Source organism: Hordeum vulgare, chromosome 1H, assembly GCF_904849725.1.
Source record: "Hordeum vulgare subsp. vulgare chromosome 1H, MorexV3_pseudomolecules_assembly, whole genome shotgun sequence".
NCBI lineage: Eukaryota > Viridiplantae > Streptophyta > Magnoliopsida > Poales > Poaceae > Hordeum > Hordeum vulgare.
The window spans coordinates 223,007,259-223,023,468 of record NC_058518.1 but is presented as its reverse complement, the minus strand read 5'-3'; positions in this window follow the sequence as shown (position 1 = coordinate 223,023,468).

Genomic DNA, 16,210 nt, shown 5'->3' with positions numbered 1-16,210 from the left:
CACCTGTAGAACGTCTGCAATCAAACGAGACAACACCGATTAGTACAATAATTAGCTATATTGTTAATTTTAGATTGTGTAAAAGTAGAATTTGCCCAGAAGGTGTTGATCACCATCTCGGCCCTCGTGTGGCACAAGACACCATCTATAATCTCCTCCGACGGGGCCTGTGCAACCTCGTAGTGTTCCCAAGTAAATCCTAGTGTAGGAACCTGACCCTCACCGGGCAACGTGACAAACCCCGGGAAATTTGTTCAACAAGGGACACCAAGGACGTTGTTCGGCTTACGGACTCCAAGGGGGTGTATCCAACCCCTGTAGTATGACAAGGTCAACTCATTACATATTTGAAGAAACTTGAAGCCAAAAGGTAAAAAAAGAGTAAATGCACTTACCTCTCCCCTTCACGCTTAATCACCGACCTTTACTCGCGGGTCGCCGGTATGACCAGGAGGCGTGTACTACCACGCTTGTACACGGTGATCCCATCCACCATGTCGCCCTCGCTATCCGTAGACTCATCCCTGCCACCAACAGAATGGCCACCCAACCCCTCAGTCTGATCCGACCCCTTGGTCTGATCCGGCCAGGCTCCCCATCCGGGCGTCTCCACGTTAGCCGAAGCCTCTGCGGTGGGAGTCTCCTGGGACGTAGCCTTAGGAACCGTAGTCTCATGGGCCGAATGCCCGTCGACCAGAGGCTCCTGGACCGTAGTCCCCGTAGCATCCACCGCAAACGGGTCCACCATAGTAGTCTTGTGCTCGGGTGAACGGGCTGGTGGTGGTGACGAGGACGACGTAGCAGCCCGCCTACCAGTCCCGCGGCCACGTCTTATAACTTTCCCCTTCTTCCCTGTCCTACCTCCTCTCCTAGTGGACAACGCCGTCGACGAAGAAGCACCCACGGGTGGTGTCGTAAGACTGTCCGCCAAGGCTCTATGAAGAGATAGGGGTGGAATGGAAGTACCACCCCTCGCACGGGCCATCAACGAAGAAGAACCCGCCGAGCGATCTGGGCACGCTCCCACCATCTTTTAACACCTGCCATGATAAATAGTAAAAGAAATTAGTACAACATAAAAAAATTTGAATACCTGACATGAATAATAATATGTACATATATAATTTAAGTTGGGATGCATACAAATTAATAATAGTTTAGATCATTAAATGCATCATCATCATCCTATCATGCGTGTCATCACGAATGACGTGCTCATCGGGTTCAACGACATGAACTTGTGGAAGGCTTTTGTAATCGGTCAAGCATTAACAACTCATCCGCAACACTAACCTCTTCTAGGTCCGGCTCTGCTGGTTCCGGCTCAGGGGTGAAGTCGGATTCATTGTTGTTCTCTACTTCCATGTTCCGGGGTGAAGCACGGCGGTTCTTGAAACGTTTTTTGCAAAGACGTGTTTCTTGGAAGCATTCTCCATCATATGTGCCTGGGTTAATGTGAGGTCCATAATCCTCTTTCATCCAATCAATGTGACTGTTGTTCTCTACTTCCATGTTCTGAGGGAGGTGGTCTAACACGTGGCGGCACTTCATAGACAACATACCAACCATTCAGATTCTTATCTGTTTGGCATGCCCACGGTAGACAGAAAACTTTGGTCGTCTGTTGAGCCGTAATGTAGACATCGGGAACATCTAAATCGGTGCTTGGATTGATTTCGACTAGCCCTGTATGTTCATGAGTCCTTCTAGTTTCCTTCGGCTGGAACCAATAACATTTGAAGACTACGACATTCAGTGGGTTTTCACCATTGAATTGAAGTTCATAAATTGCTTCAACTCTTCCATAATACTCGATACCACCTTCCCCGATAGCAGAGACACCGCAATTTGTAGATTTCTAGTCCGGCATAGATAGCTCTTGGCCAAAGGTACGAAAGTGATACCCATTGATGTTGTAATTCTCAAATGAACGGACCTTATAGTCAAAACCATTAGCGGCCCATCTCAGTTTTGTGTCCATAGACTCTGAATTAGCCTACAAGTTTAATACGAAATGATTGTTGCATTAGCCGCAAGTTATACCAAGGAATGAAATGGTCCATTACTGATAATTACCGTTTGTTTGAACCAAGAGATGAAACCGGGATAGCTGCCTCGATGCTTTGCCCAAAGCTCATACTCTTCGATGGAATCATTTTGGATCACCGCTCTATCCGAGAATTTGGTGGCGTATCGACTGTATCAAATATCCGAGAATAAGAACAGTTCAAAGGAAAAATGTGCCAAGAAATTACTCGATGTACGGCCGCACTTCTGTTAGGTTGTTAAAGATACACAACGAAATGTCCCACCTTTCTTCGACATCCAATGTTATTGGTTTTGCAGCACCGACTGGTGCGAGCTTCCCTTTGAATAGGCTGAGGTTGGATCCAACGTTTTAGGATCAGCATCATTGTACCGAGGCTTCAGATTATGCAAATGACGATTTTTGGCTTCGTAGTGTGCTGTCACAAAGTTAGCCACCTCCTTAGTAATGAATGCCTCAGCCATTGATGCTTCAATTCTATGTTTATTTTTACATTGAGCTTGAAGCGTCTTCGGCATCCTCTCAGTTCCAAAGCACCAACGATTTTGCACGGGCCCACCCACTCTTGCCTCGATCGGTAGATGTAAAATCAAATGTTGCATTGGATTAAAGAAGCACAACGGAAACATCTTCTCTAACTTGTAGAGCAACTCCAGCGCCAACTCCTCCATGTCATCTACCACACCAGGAGACAGTTCTTTTGCACAAAGAACACGGTAGAAATAGCTCAGCTCCGCCAGTACTAGCCATTCATCCTCAGGAATAAAGCGACGTAACATCACCGGCATTACCATCTCAAGCCATATGTGCCAATCGTGAATCTTGAGACCAAATATTTTTAATTTTTCCAGACTCGCTCCCCTCTTTAGATTCGCTGCATACCCATCGGGGAACATCAAGTGCATTTTGACCCACAAGATTTCCCTCATAGCCAGCCTTCCAAGATTGAACGAGGCCTTTGGCTTCGACCACTTATGCTTTCCTTTGCCTTCTAGCATGTTTTGTAATGGTATATGACATAGCGTCTCTTGATCGACTCTAGCCTTAGGATTACGATTTGTCTTCCCATCTATGCTGAACAATGTACCAAAAATGGCCTCTCCGATATCCTTTTCAGTGTGCATCATGTCGATGTTGTGTGGAAGAAGGAGGTCTTTGAAGTAAGGTAGATCCCACAAGCATGGCTTGTGAGTCCACGCGTGTTCTGAATTGTACCCCTTGAAATACCCTAAACGCTCTAGATCACGCTCGAGGGCGTCTAACTGAACCAGGATCTGTTGTCCTGTCAACGCAGGTGGTGCCAAGGTTTTGACAACTTTACCTTTGGTAAAGTTTTTCTTGTCTTTTCTGAACCAATGGTGAGGATCTAGGAACTGTCTATGCAAGTCAAAGCACGAATACTTCCGACCCGCCTGCAACCAATGAAACTGAATAGCTGCCTTGCACAAGGGGCACGAGAACCATCCATGCACACACTATCCAAAGAATAGCGCATACGCCGGCAAGTCATGCATCGAGTACATGTAGCACACCTGCATTTTGAAGTTTTCTTTTCTAGCGGCATCGGATGTCTTGACCCCATTATCCCAAGCTTCTTGTAATTCATCCTTAAGCACTACATGTACACATTCATTTTCTTCCCCGGATAGTTGGGCCCTGCAATTATCAACGTCAGGAAGATGTTCTTTCTTTGCATAATCTGCCCGTGGGGAGATTGAGTGGAATGAAAAATATAGGCCAACTACTATATTGGGTTGCCGTCATGCCGAAGGGATTGAACCCATCCGTGGCAAAGCACACTCGAGGGTTCCTTGGATCTGCCGCTTTATCCTGATGTAATCCATCGAAATCTTTCTACGCTTGCCCATCTGATGTGTGTACCGCCATCTTATTACCATCCGCATCTAGTTCGGTTCTTTTGCCCAATTTGCGCCATGTCATATGGGTGGTTGTCTCTTCGACCATGAAAATATGTTGAAGCCTTGGTATGATTGGCATATAGCAAACAACATTAACTATGATTTGGTCTTCCTCTTCTCACCCATACCATTATCTACCACAAAATACCTGCAAGACTTGCAATTGGGACAATAGTCCAAGTGTGCATACTCCTTACTAAATAAGACACATCCTTTCTCATAGGCATATATCTTCTCATAGGGCATCTTAAGTACACGAAGTATTTTGTCCGACTGGTACAGGTTTGCACGCATGACATGGCCTTTGGGTAGAAAGCGTCCAAACAGTGTCATCATCGCGTCGTAGCATTCTCTTCCCAAGTTGAACTAAGCCTTCAGAGCCATTACTTGTGCAATAGCATCCAGCTGACAAAGCTCAGTGTGCTTGTGGAGAGGATGTTTTGAAGACTCCAACATTTCATTAAAGACCTTTGCAGATTCCTCCATCTCATCGTCCGAATCCCGAGCATCATCAAAGTCTTGCAGCATGTCTTCGATCCTGGTACCATGCTCGTCGGTGCGACGACGACCCACCTCAGCTCTGGTGTGTTGTATAGACTCACCATGAAATGTCCACACAGCATAACTAGGCTTAAAACCCCACCTCTGCAGGTGTTTAATCATTACAGCCTTTGTCCTCTTTTTATAGTTGTCGCACTGTGGACAGGGTCACCAGTTTGTTTCCTCGCCATTTCCAAATGCGGCTTTCACAAAGTTGTTAGTTTTTAGAAACCATTATTTTGTCATCTCTTTCTGACTAGGGTGACCGATGTACATCCATGCACGATCACTCAGCTTGCCTAGCTACTAAACACACAAGAAAGAGATGACGCAAAATTTTGGCAGCACCTCCCTACTGTTCTCCTGATACACGTCCCGACAATAAACGAAGAGGATGTGTATCCTGAGAACAACAGGGAGGCACTGATAAAATTATGCATCGGATACAGAACAAAGCATATGGGAAAACGAACCCAATCTACACATACTAGGGCAGTCAATGGATAACGTTGGACAATTTGGAAGAATCACGGTTAAAAAGATATGCAAATGCGTGCAGATTTATTACTATAATCCTTTCGAACGAAGACGCATACTGGTCACGGATACTGGTAAATTGATGTACCTATATCTAGCAAGTTTCATCCGAAGACCGACCAAGAGGAAATTAAGGGGCAAGGAGGAGATGTCATTTGTACTCACCCACGAACGCACGGGCGGTGCTCATCGAACACACTGGGAGGTCTTCGAATAGAAGACCTCGCAGTGACGAGACAACTGCACATGTAAGTCCACCCGATCAGCACAAATATTTTGTGTTCATTAATAAAATCGAGAAATATATGACCTAACACAAATATATGACATATATACATGTCATTTAGGGTTCCATCAACGTTGAGGAACCGCTAACTCACTCGTCCCCGACGAAGGTGGGTGTCGAGATGTCATGTCGGGGCGTCGTGTCGGGGTGTCGGGGCATCATGTCGGGGTGTCGGGATATCGTGTTGGGGTGTCAGGGTATCGTTTTCTTCTTCTTCCTCTTCTTTTTTCCTCTTCTTCGTTTTCTTCGTTTTCTTCTTGTTCGTCTTCTCCTTCTTCGTCTTCTTCTCCTCCTCCTCCTTCTTCTCCTTCTTCTTCTTTTCTTCCTCTTCTTCTTCTTCTTCTTCTTCTTCTTATTCTTCTTCTTCTCCTTCTTATTATTATTATTATTATTATTATTATTATTATTATTATTATTATTATTATTATTATTATTATTATTCCTTCTTTTCATTTTTCATCTTTCTTCTCCTCTTCTCCTCGTCCTCCTCTTCTTCTTCTCCTCCTCCTCCTCTTCTCCTCCTCCTCCTTTTCTTCTTCTCCTCCTCCTCGTCTTCCCCTCTTCTCCTCCTCCTCCTCTTCTTATTCTTCCCTTCATCCTCTTCTTCTTCTTCTTCTTCCTTCTTTTCATTTTTCCTCTTTCTTCTCCTAAACTACATAACTAAATAACAGAACTAATTAACTAAATAACAGAAAACTAAACTAAACTAATGAACTAAATAACAGAAAACTAAACTAAACTAATGAACTAAATTATAGAAAACTAAACTAAACTAATTAATCAACTAAACATCAGAAAAAAAGGAAAAAAATTACCTCCGAGCGGTGGAGGGTCGGGGCTGACAGGGGCTCCGTGGCCGGGAGGGGCTCCGGGGCGGTGGGGCACCTGGGCTGCACGTGAGGTGGGCACGGGTGGATCTGGCAGGGTGGCTAACCGTAGGGTGGGGGTGCCACATTGGGGGAGAGGAGTGGCGCCGGTGGTGGGGAAGAAGTGGGTGGAGCCAGCGGTGGGGGAAGAGGGGTGGATCTAGTGGCGACGTCGGCGGTTGCGGTGGTGCTGTGTGGAGGGCAGGGGCGTGAGAGAGAGAGAGAGGGAGGAGAGTGGGGTGGAGTGGGGGTGGCGCTGACTGTTAACTGTCGTCCCCTTTTGCCGTCTGCAGGCCGACGACAAAGGGAAGGAGGCAAATGGCAAAGTTTCGGGTGGGGTGGGTTTGGCATCAACCACTAGGGGGTGGGGCCTCTCCCCTTTGCCATCTGTCGGGGCCTTCTATGTCGTCCGCTGGCAGACGACAAAGTGTGGGGGTGGGGCCTCGCCCCATTGCCATCTACACAGGTCCTCTCTGTCATTCGCTGGCATACGACAAAGGCTAGGGAGATGGCAAATATTGCCTTTGCCATCAGCCAAGATTTTGTCGTCTCTTTTCTTCGAGCTGACGGCAAAGAGGCTCATTGCCATCAGCCAGCAGACGGCGAAGACCACGCAGATGGCAAATTCTGTGATTCCATTAGTGATATTCCACTCCAACCATATTATTCTTTATTTCTAGCCTCGCCAAGTTGCTTTCCATCCAATCAATTTCTTATACCAAAGCCAAATCTATGAGAGAGTGATTGAGTGTTGAGGAGACTATCTTTTGAAGCACAAGAGCACGGAGTTCATCATACATACCACGTTTATTACCTTTTGGAGAGTGGTGTCTCCTAGATTGGTTTGGTGTCGCTTGGGAGCCTTCGACTTTGTGTGGAGTTGAACAAAGAAGTTTGTAAGGGCAAGGAGATCGCCTACTTCATGAAGATCTACTCCAAGTGAGTCTAGTCCTTCATGGATGTAAGCCATGATGGAATAGACAAGGTTGCTTCTGCCTGGATCTTTTGTGGGTGGATCATTCCATGGACTATCGCGAGCATTACTCTCCATGGGTTGAAGTCTCCATCGATGTGGACGTACAATAGCACCACCTATCGAAACCATGTAAAAAATCTTTGTGTCATCTTTGTGTTTGATCGTCGTATCCCTATGCTCCATTTACATGTGCATGTATTTACTTTTCGCTGCTATACTCTTAGACTTGCATGTGTAGGGTGTGCTTGACTTTGTATAATCGCTAAAACTTCCCAACTATTAAAATTGGGGAAATTCTAAGTTTTTATTTGGTCAAGTAGTCTAATCACCCCCCTCTAGACATACTTAGGATCCTACACCATATTGTGCCCTCCCTCCATGCCTAACACATGAAAGACTCTAGGTCAGCCTTTAGTGATGGCCGCCCGCCCATCTTTACTATCTTCATTATAACTAATCAATAATCATTGTAGTCTCAATGATATACTTTAACCTTCATTGCATGTCCACCAATCATGTACTTTACGAGGTAATCTTGAGTGAACTGCTTTGGGAGCCACTTCAAAAGAAAAAGACTCAGACATTCTTGTGTGACAAATCCTTATGGGCAGTACTAATAGAAGGCTACGTAGTTCGTAATTACCATCCAACAACGCACTGTTGTGTTGGATAGAGCATCAACAAATAGTCTAATTGGCATCGTTTGTCTCTTTTCCCTACGAATCCTTATCAGTTTCCTCAGTTGATGCTGGTTCATGAATATTTCATTGCCCCCCACACAAAAAGGGTCCAGGCCTTGACCTTTACCAAGGACATATATACCTACAGGCAACAATTTATTATTAGAAGCTAAAATGCAGTTACAGAATGGTGCAATATATTACTCCTCAATTCCACCATGTGTTGCATATAAACATTTTGAGAAGTCAACATTTACTAACTTTGACCAGGTTTGTTGAGAAAAACGTATATATCTAGAATTCCAATTCCATTTCATTAGATACATCACAAAATTTACTTTCATGTTGTCTACATTTTGGTGTTGTATATATAAATAGTATTCTCTATAATATTGTTCATTGTTTACAAAGTTTGACTATTCAAAAAGTCTATATGCACTACATTATGGAACAGGTGGAGTGTAAGTGGAGGGTTGAAAAAAACCTCGGTGGAAAACATCGGCCACTCCCATTGTTGTCCTGTGTAAGTACATGGAAAGTCATCATAAGTACAACAAGCTTAACATCAACCAAATATACAAGGTATCTACTTGAAATAAGCAAGGCATATATGCTCATTATGAAAACCAAATATAGCCACTGGACACTAGATAATGCCTAATGCAACCAACCTAACAACCAAATACAGAAAAGAAAGACATCTTCTTGTAAACTAGACAAAGGCTCACTACAATCAACCTAACAACCAAATACAGAAAAGCAAGTCATTTTCTTGAAAACTAGACAAATGCTTACTTCAACCAACCTAACAACGAAATTCAGAGAAACAAGGCATACATTTTTAAAGTAGGAGTTAAAGGGCACTGGTGAACAACACCAGGCATAATAGGTGGTATTGATGAAATTGAACTGCAGAGTTCATACTTCACATAATGAACATGACACTGTGAATAACTGAAAGACACAAGGCATATATTCTCATTGTAACAATCGAATATAGCCATTGAAAATTTGAAAAATACACAATGCAACCAACCTGACAACCAAATATTAAAAAAGCAAGACATCTGCATGAAAACTGGACAAATGCTCAATTAAACACTCCATGGTTATCGCATGGCAAAAGCTACTACAATAATTCATAGAGAGGGTAACTAGAAAAAGTATGATTTGCTCACAGGATGTTTCCTCACTTCTCATGGATGGGTTCTTTCCACTTGGAATTTGTGGTGCCTAGGGTGCGTTTCCTGATGTCGCAGATGGGATGTTTCCCCTTGCAGCAACCATAGTCTGTGCCCTTCTCTTGGTTGATGAGTTCTGACTTTGGAGCTAAGGATCCCCAAGCCACCGCCGTAGAACGTTTCCTTCAAAATTGATGAAGAGGGTCGATGGCGTGTGATGTCTACGCACACTTCTATTCTTGTAGACTATGTTGGCCTCCAAGCGCAAAGGTTTGTAGGACAGCAACAATTTCCTTCAAGTGGATGACCTAAGGTTTATCGAACTCAGGGAAGTAGAGGTTGAAGATGGTCTCTCTCAAGGAACCCTGCAATTAATAAACAAGAAGTCTCTTATGTCCCCAACACACCTAATACAATGGTAAATTGTATGGGTGCACTAGTTCAGCGAAGAGATGGTAAAATATGGGTGATAGGTGTGGCAAATCAAGGTAACATAAATATGTTATAAAAATTACAGCAAGGTAGCAAGTGACAAAAGTGATCATAAATGGTGTAACAATGGTGAGAAACAAAGACTATGCTTCATACTCTTACTAGTGGCAACTCCCAACAATATTAACATAGTCTAATCACATGATATTTCCACTAAAACATGCAATGGTGACGTACTCGGAGGTCATTCCTTTGTGATCGAGAGAGGACGAGAATTATGTAGAGCTACAGAAGCACACCTCAGAGTTTGTAGTTCTCATCTATGGATTTCCCAATGTTACCGCGGCCATCCAAAGAGAGTACCACAATCACCACAAAGTATCTCAAGGATAGTCAAAGACAAGCACCAAGAGATTCTCAATCTTCAATCAATTCACAAAAGAGGAAATCACTCATGAAAATATTTTTCTAATCCATGTCCAATAGACCGCTGTCACCATGGTCTAGGGGATTATACTAGATAAAATCAAGTGAGTACATCAATCCAATATATAGAAGAAGGGGAAACATCATGGGGTCACCCTAGGTTAACATAGCCTATGATCACAATCAAGGTCACATCATGGGAGAGAGAATTAAGCACATAGCTACTGTAGAAGACCTCAGCCCCGAGGAGCAAATACTCCCGCTTCATGGAGGGAGGAAGCAACGTCGATGGAGAGGAATCCCGCGCACTTCCCAGTCCTGGCAGGGTGCCGACACAGAAATTATGGTCCCCCGAAACTTGTTGGCGATGGCAGCAGAGATTGGAATTGCTTCTGGAGAAAAGGGTTCTGGAATTAGAGTTTCCTCCACAGGGGTAAAAATAGGAGCCAAGGTAGGGCACTAGAGGGGGTGGGCCCCACCCTGGCAGCCTCCCTGCGTGACCAGGTGGCAGGTCGCGCCGCCAGGGCGCTTGGGGGCCTGGTGACCCCCCCTGTGGCCCTCCTTCGGCCATCTGGAGTCTTCCGGAACGCTGATTTTTTATATATTTTTTTGTGGAATTTTTCAAGCATTGTAAATATGGGTATAAACCTGCAATTCACAGACATCAGTAGACAGAAACATGCACTGGTTGCACTGAGTTAGTAGGTTAGTCCAAATATGTTGAAAAAGGTATAAAAGTGTACCAAACACATAGAAATATCACCCAAAACTTGCATGGAGCAAGCAGAAATTATAGATACGTTTGGGTCGTATGAGCGTGCAAGTATCGCAAACCCATGACTGCGAGGCGGAGGATATGAGTGGTGGGGCCTTTAAAGAGATTGACATCAATTGAACCAGAGGTGTTGCCGGTGGAGTGAGGCCATCAGTGCTTGTGAGCTTGATGTCGTAGCCAGATCTCCTAAGATACATGAATACGCGGGCCTATAAACTTGAAGCCTTCAGCATGGCAACATAGTCAACATCCTCACTGACTTCCACGACAGGGTTTTCCTACGGGGTCGCTGGGTCGGCACGAACAACGCCCACCTTGCCAGCGTACGATGGAGAGGCCATGATAGACCTTTTTTTCTTGTACGCTCCTCGAGCACAATGGGATATGTGGTCGGGAAAATTAGGCTGAGACTCTCTCAAGTACGGGATGGGGATGTGAGGGAAAGGGAAACCATTGGCCTCATTTAAAAACTTAGGGAGGCACACGTGTATGCGGATCGGTGGGTAACCTGAACATGTTTAGCTAGGAGGCACGGGCAGATCGACTGAGATTGGTGGTGGAGAGATGTCACACCCTGTGCTTTGCCATATACTAGTAAGTTAACATAGCTCAAAAATTAGGACCAACAAAAACTTTTTCTATCTGATGTGATGCTTGAACTGATTGTCATTTGCTTGCTTGTTTGATTATGTTTTAAATCACAAAAATCCTTCTGGTCTCAAAACTCATCCCCTTGATCTAAATCCTTGACCAATGACCATACCCTATGTATGGGACCTAGAACTATTTTTACAAAATATTATTTTGACCAAAAAACATTTATTTAATTTGAGCTTTCGAAACCCCTTGAATTGAGGTCTGTCCGACAAGTCCTCGCAATAGGAAGGATGTTTTACCCCAAAGATTTTATTTGATCCTATTATCAAAATGGCTTCCCAAAAACAGAAAACTATTATTTTAGAAGTTATTTTTATATTTTACTAAAAATGCCTTTTTCTGAGGCTAGAAATGGTCATTTATAGGTGACAATTATTTGAATGTTTCAAAAATACTTGAGAAACTTTAGGGAAACTCAGTGGACATATATTTTCCATATATAAGAGTTTCAACACAAGTTCATGTTCAAAATATTGGAGAAAACCCTCAAAAACCCTTTTTGCCCAGTTTGAGGAGTTGATATATTTCTATAAGAAATACTCTCAAATAAATCCAGGAAAATTCTAGCAAGTCACACATGCCATATGTGATGATCTTGCATAGTTTCATCTCAATCCCAACTGTTTTGATTCAACAAAATTTTTAAAACTCTCTCTGTCTAGAACCAAATTTGAGTAACTCTACATTGCCAAGTTTTCCTAATTAATCCCAAACTTTGTATGCATGTTCTAATCGCCAAATAATGACACCACACCAAGAGGTGAATTAGGGGGAATAGTTTTGCATGACTAGATCTAAAGAAACCCATTTCTGCCCATTTCTAGGGTTTACCAAGTTTGCACTGGCAACTTCCATCAAATAATCTCAAAATTGGTGATCAGGACCAATTTACCTTACCATTTACCCTGGTAAATCTCAGTGCCATTGGATACCCCTAGAATCCCTAGGACAACATCAAACACCTTCACCCATAAGCTTGTGGACAAGCAAAGTTGACCCAAAAAGATTCCCCTTGCCTCCAACTTTTTACCTAGTATGTTCTAACCCTATTTTACCTCTAGTAAATTTTATATGGCATCTGCTCAATTATTTGGGGGGGGTAACTCCCTCAATTTCCCTCTCTTTTTACCATGGTAGCACCTTTCCTTCCCATCTACTTCTATTCTGTTCATGCAAACGCTCCCAAACTTTACCACAACCTCATTCGCATACTGATGCATCAGTCCAAACCCAAAGATGGCAAGCTCATGTGGAAAGTATGAGAAAATCATCTAAATCTAAGATTTGGCAGGAAATGCAGCCTTGAACTACAAGTGATAGCTACTCTTATCCCCATGAGCTAAAATTTGGTGTGAGTCTGCTCCTTCCATACCTAAGACCACTAGACATGGTTTTCAACCTTGTGCACTTCAGTATAATCCGTTTAGATGAGATCCAAGTTTACTGTTGCAAACTTACCCTATGCGAAAACCCCATTTATCGAGATGCATATGGACCCAAGCTTCACTAGTATCCTTTACCATGCGTTCTTAGCATGATAGACAACTTTGGCTGACCAAAATGATGCTATGGACACAAGGTGGCGTGGTGACCATGGTGCTGACCTACAGAAACGGCGCTCTGCAATAAAAGTTATCCTTTAGCTCGTGTCTGACCTGGGGTGGATGCCCTCGCACGCCAGGCATCTCCCCTCGACCTCCCACACCCCTCCTCGACGGCACGATAGCTCCAAAGTGGCTCTGGCGTGTGTGCTCGCGGCGCCCGAGGGTATCCTAGGCGCACCCGAGCTCCCCTTCAGTCGCACTGTCTAAAAACCTCTCCCTGAGCTCACCCGTGCACCCTATGCGGATCCCGTTACTCCCAGACACCCCTTGACGAGGCCATTGGAGCTCCCTGTCTCGACTCTTCTACCCCATGGACGCCACATCATTGCCTCATCCTAGGTCAAATCGGCGGTGCCCTGACACTCTCCTCTCATCTAAGCTTCACCCGCGCACCCCAGATTCGCCTTAGAACCCTATCCGCAATCCATTTCCTCTCCTTCGCGGCTATGGTGCCATGCCCATCACCGTCGTCGTCCACCTCCGCCACAACCGATGCTACGGTCGACATCGACCTTCCTCGGGGCCAAGGACCACCCAAGCGAGAGTGCCTGGAGCCACCGGGGTGGGCACCTGCACGCGCTCGATCGGGCTCCTCTACTTCTCCCCTGCTTTGGCTGGAGGTGGGAGAAGGATCTGTCAGCGGGGCCTGCCAGTTAGCGGCTAGCCCCCCCGGTTTAAGTGGAAGCGCCCCTGCCGCTTCCCAACTCTCTCGAGAGGAGGCGTACTCCCTAGACTACGCCTTTGACATTGCCTGACCACCCTGCACAGTTGAGCTGTTGCTCGTGCCTGGTGGCTATTCTACGCCATGGGCGCTGTTTAGGCCTTTGGGTAATTTCTCTTTGGTTTTTATTTTTATATTTGATTCAAAAATCCATAAAAATCATATTAAATCCAAATCCATTGATTCAAATTCCTAGGGGCTCTAAAAATCATGGCCTAACCAAATATGTGCATTGCTCATTTTTCCAGAAAAAGTTCTAATGTGTACAAATTCAAAGTTGAATTTGAATTATGAAAAGCCCACTTTGCAATATCCATAGAGAGTCCAAATCAACTCCAAATGGAGTGATTAAAGTTCCTAGGTGGATATAAAACCATAACCTATTTATCTAGCCAGGGTTAACACTTTTTCCCATACTATATTCTCGTGGGATTAAATAAATGACCCCATTTCCCATTTATTTCATCTTAGGAAAACCATAGGAAAGTCATTCTGATTCCAAATCTAGTGAAACCACTTTCTATTTTTTCTAAAATTATGCCCTAATTAATAGGAGCATCCACTTATTTTTAGGATAATATTTTCTGCAGATTCCTCATGGGATCGTGAATCCTTCCATTTCCAGCTTTCCAAAATCCTCGCTGATCCAGATCTAGTAAAACCTATTTGGTTATTACTCTCATAGCCAGAGGTATCCAATAAAATTGCACTTCCTATTTAGGAGCACTTCTATTTTCCTTCGTGTTGTGTTGCTTATTGTGGATGGTCCCGACAGTAGTTGACAGAGTTGACGGTATGCTTGGAGTTGGACAAGAAGCTTGTGAAGACCTTAAAGACTTTGTTGAAGACAAGCAAGAAAGACTTTGACCATGTCTAAGAAACCATTTTATGCATGGAATATAGCAAAAAAATTGAATTGAATAATGATGAATTGGTGACCACCGTGGTGGGTTACCCCCGTTAATTTCCTCGTTGATACTTGCCCGAAGCATGACCCAACCTTCCTATGAGGGTTATGCGGGTGGAAAGTAGTTGGATGCTAAGTAGTTGCCACACAAGTGGGATGGTAAAATTCATGGTGTAGGAAAGGAAATGATTTCAAAGACTTTTCGAAAACCTTGTGGGGTGCCATTAATGCTTGAGGGAGATGATGTTGAGCTAGGTAACCACTTGAGAAAGAAGTGGTGTACCGTAGCAAGTTCCGTGTGTTTTTTTTCAAAACGGATTGGATTTAAGATTTTTGAACCGTTCCCAACCTTACATGTACAACCACGATACCCTTATGGGATGGGATTTTGTTGATTACTTTGGTCAGTACTAGTAGAGAGCCCGCATTACTAGTGGCGGGAGTGACGTGGTCACTGTCGATACGGGGTCGTGCCGGAAAGGACAATGATGGGATGTTTTAAAAAACAATGGGCACACTGTTGGTCCCTTCATGGAAGATACTCATGATGTACATCATGCGGGTTGTGTGTCGATGAGTGGAATATTTGTTAGTCTCATCACGGGAAAGGCATTGTCCGAGTAATTACCCCGGGTTAGAACAATATGGCGAGTTATGGCTTGACGCGGAAGTTTCCCGAGTCTTGTGGATAGAGGGTGCAACCTTTGTACAGTGTAAAACTATTCGAATAGTCGTGTCCATTGTCAAGGACTGTTGGGTGGTGCTGCTTAGACTATGTCGAGATGTTTTCACAAAACTTGGTCTGTGTGTTCGAGAAATATGATACTTGAGTTGTGCCAAGTGACTTGACATGATGAATGAACATGACATGTTCAACCCCTGCTTATATTGATATCTGTAAATTGTACATATGGATATCTGCAACATGTTGATGCGTGCTATACAAGTTCATTCGAACATGAAATTGCACACAAAATTAGCTTGTCGTAACTTACCTACTTAGTGATATATCTTGCATTGTTATTCCCTTGTTCCATAACTTGGGTTGCTTGCGAGTACATTCAAAGTAATCATTCGCTTGCCACTAATTATTTTATTGGCTAGGCATGAAAGCACATGATATTATGAAGAGTACCTTGGTGACGTACGTGCGAGCTAGGATGCTTCCCATTAATAATGCATGTCGGGTTAAGGCAGATGGCACGAGTCCATGTTATTGTTGAAGATTTCTGCTGGAAATATATGAAGACTTGCCCATAAAAGCCAAATTTAGGAAAATGGTACATAATGGATGTAAGACTCTTGTTATTCAGAATCTGTGTGTTCATGAAGCATTGATCTATGGGATCACTATGCACGTACATTTGGTGACCACGACTTATGAGTCGGGGTCCCCACAGAGCACGTATTAGAGCCATCCTGATGTAGGAAGCCTTAGTTAGCATGGACATTAGTTAGGACAAAACTATATTTCCAAACCCTTAAAAATCACTTATAAAACCTTTATATTTATAAGTTGTTCCAATTTTCAAAGGAAGGTAATGTCTTTGCCTTAGAACTCCCACCCTTATTCTCTTGACTCTCCTCATCTGCTTTTTCAAAACATGCGAACGGTTTCTAGCACCCTTATGTCCTTGTTCACTGGATTCCTTCAAA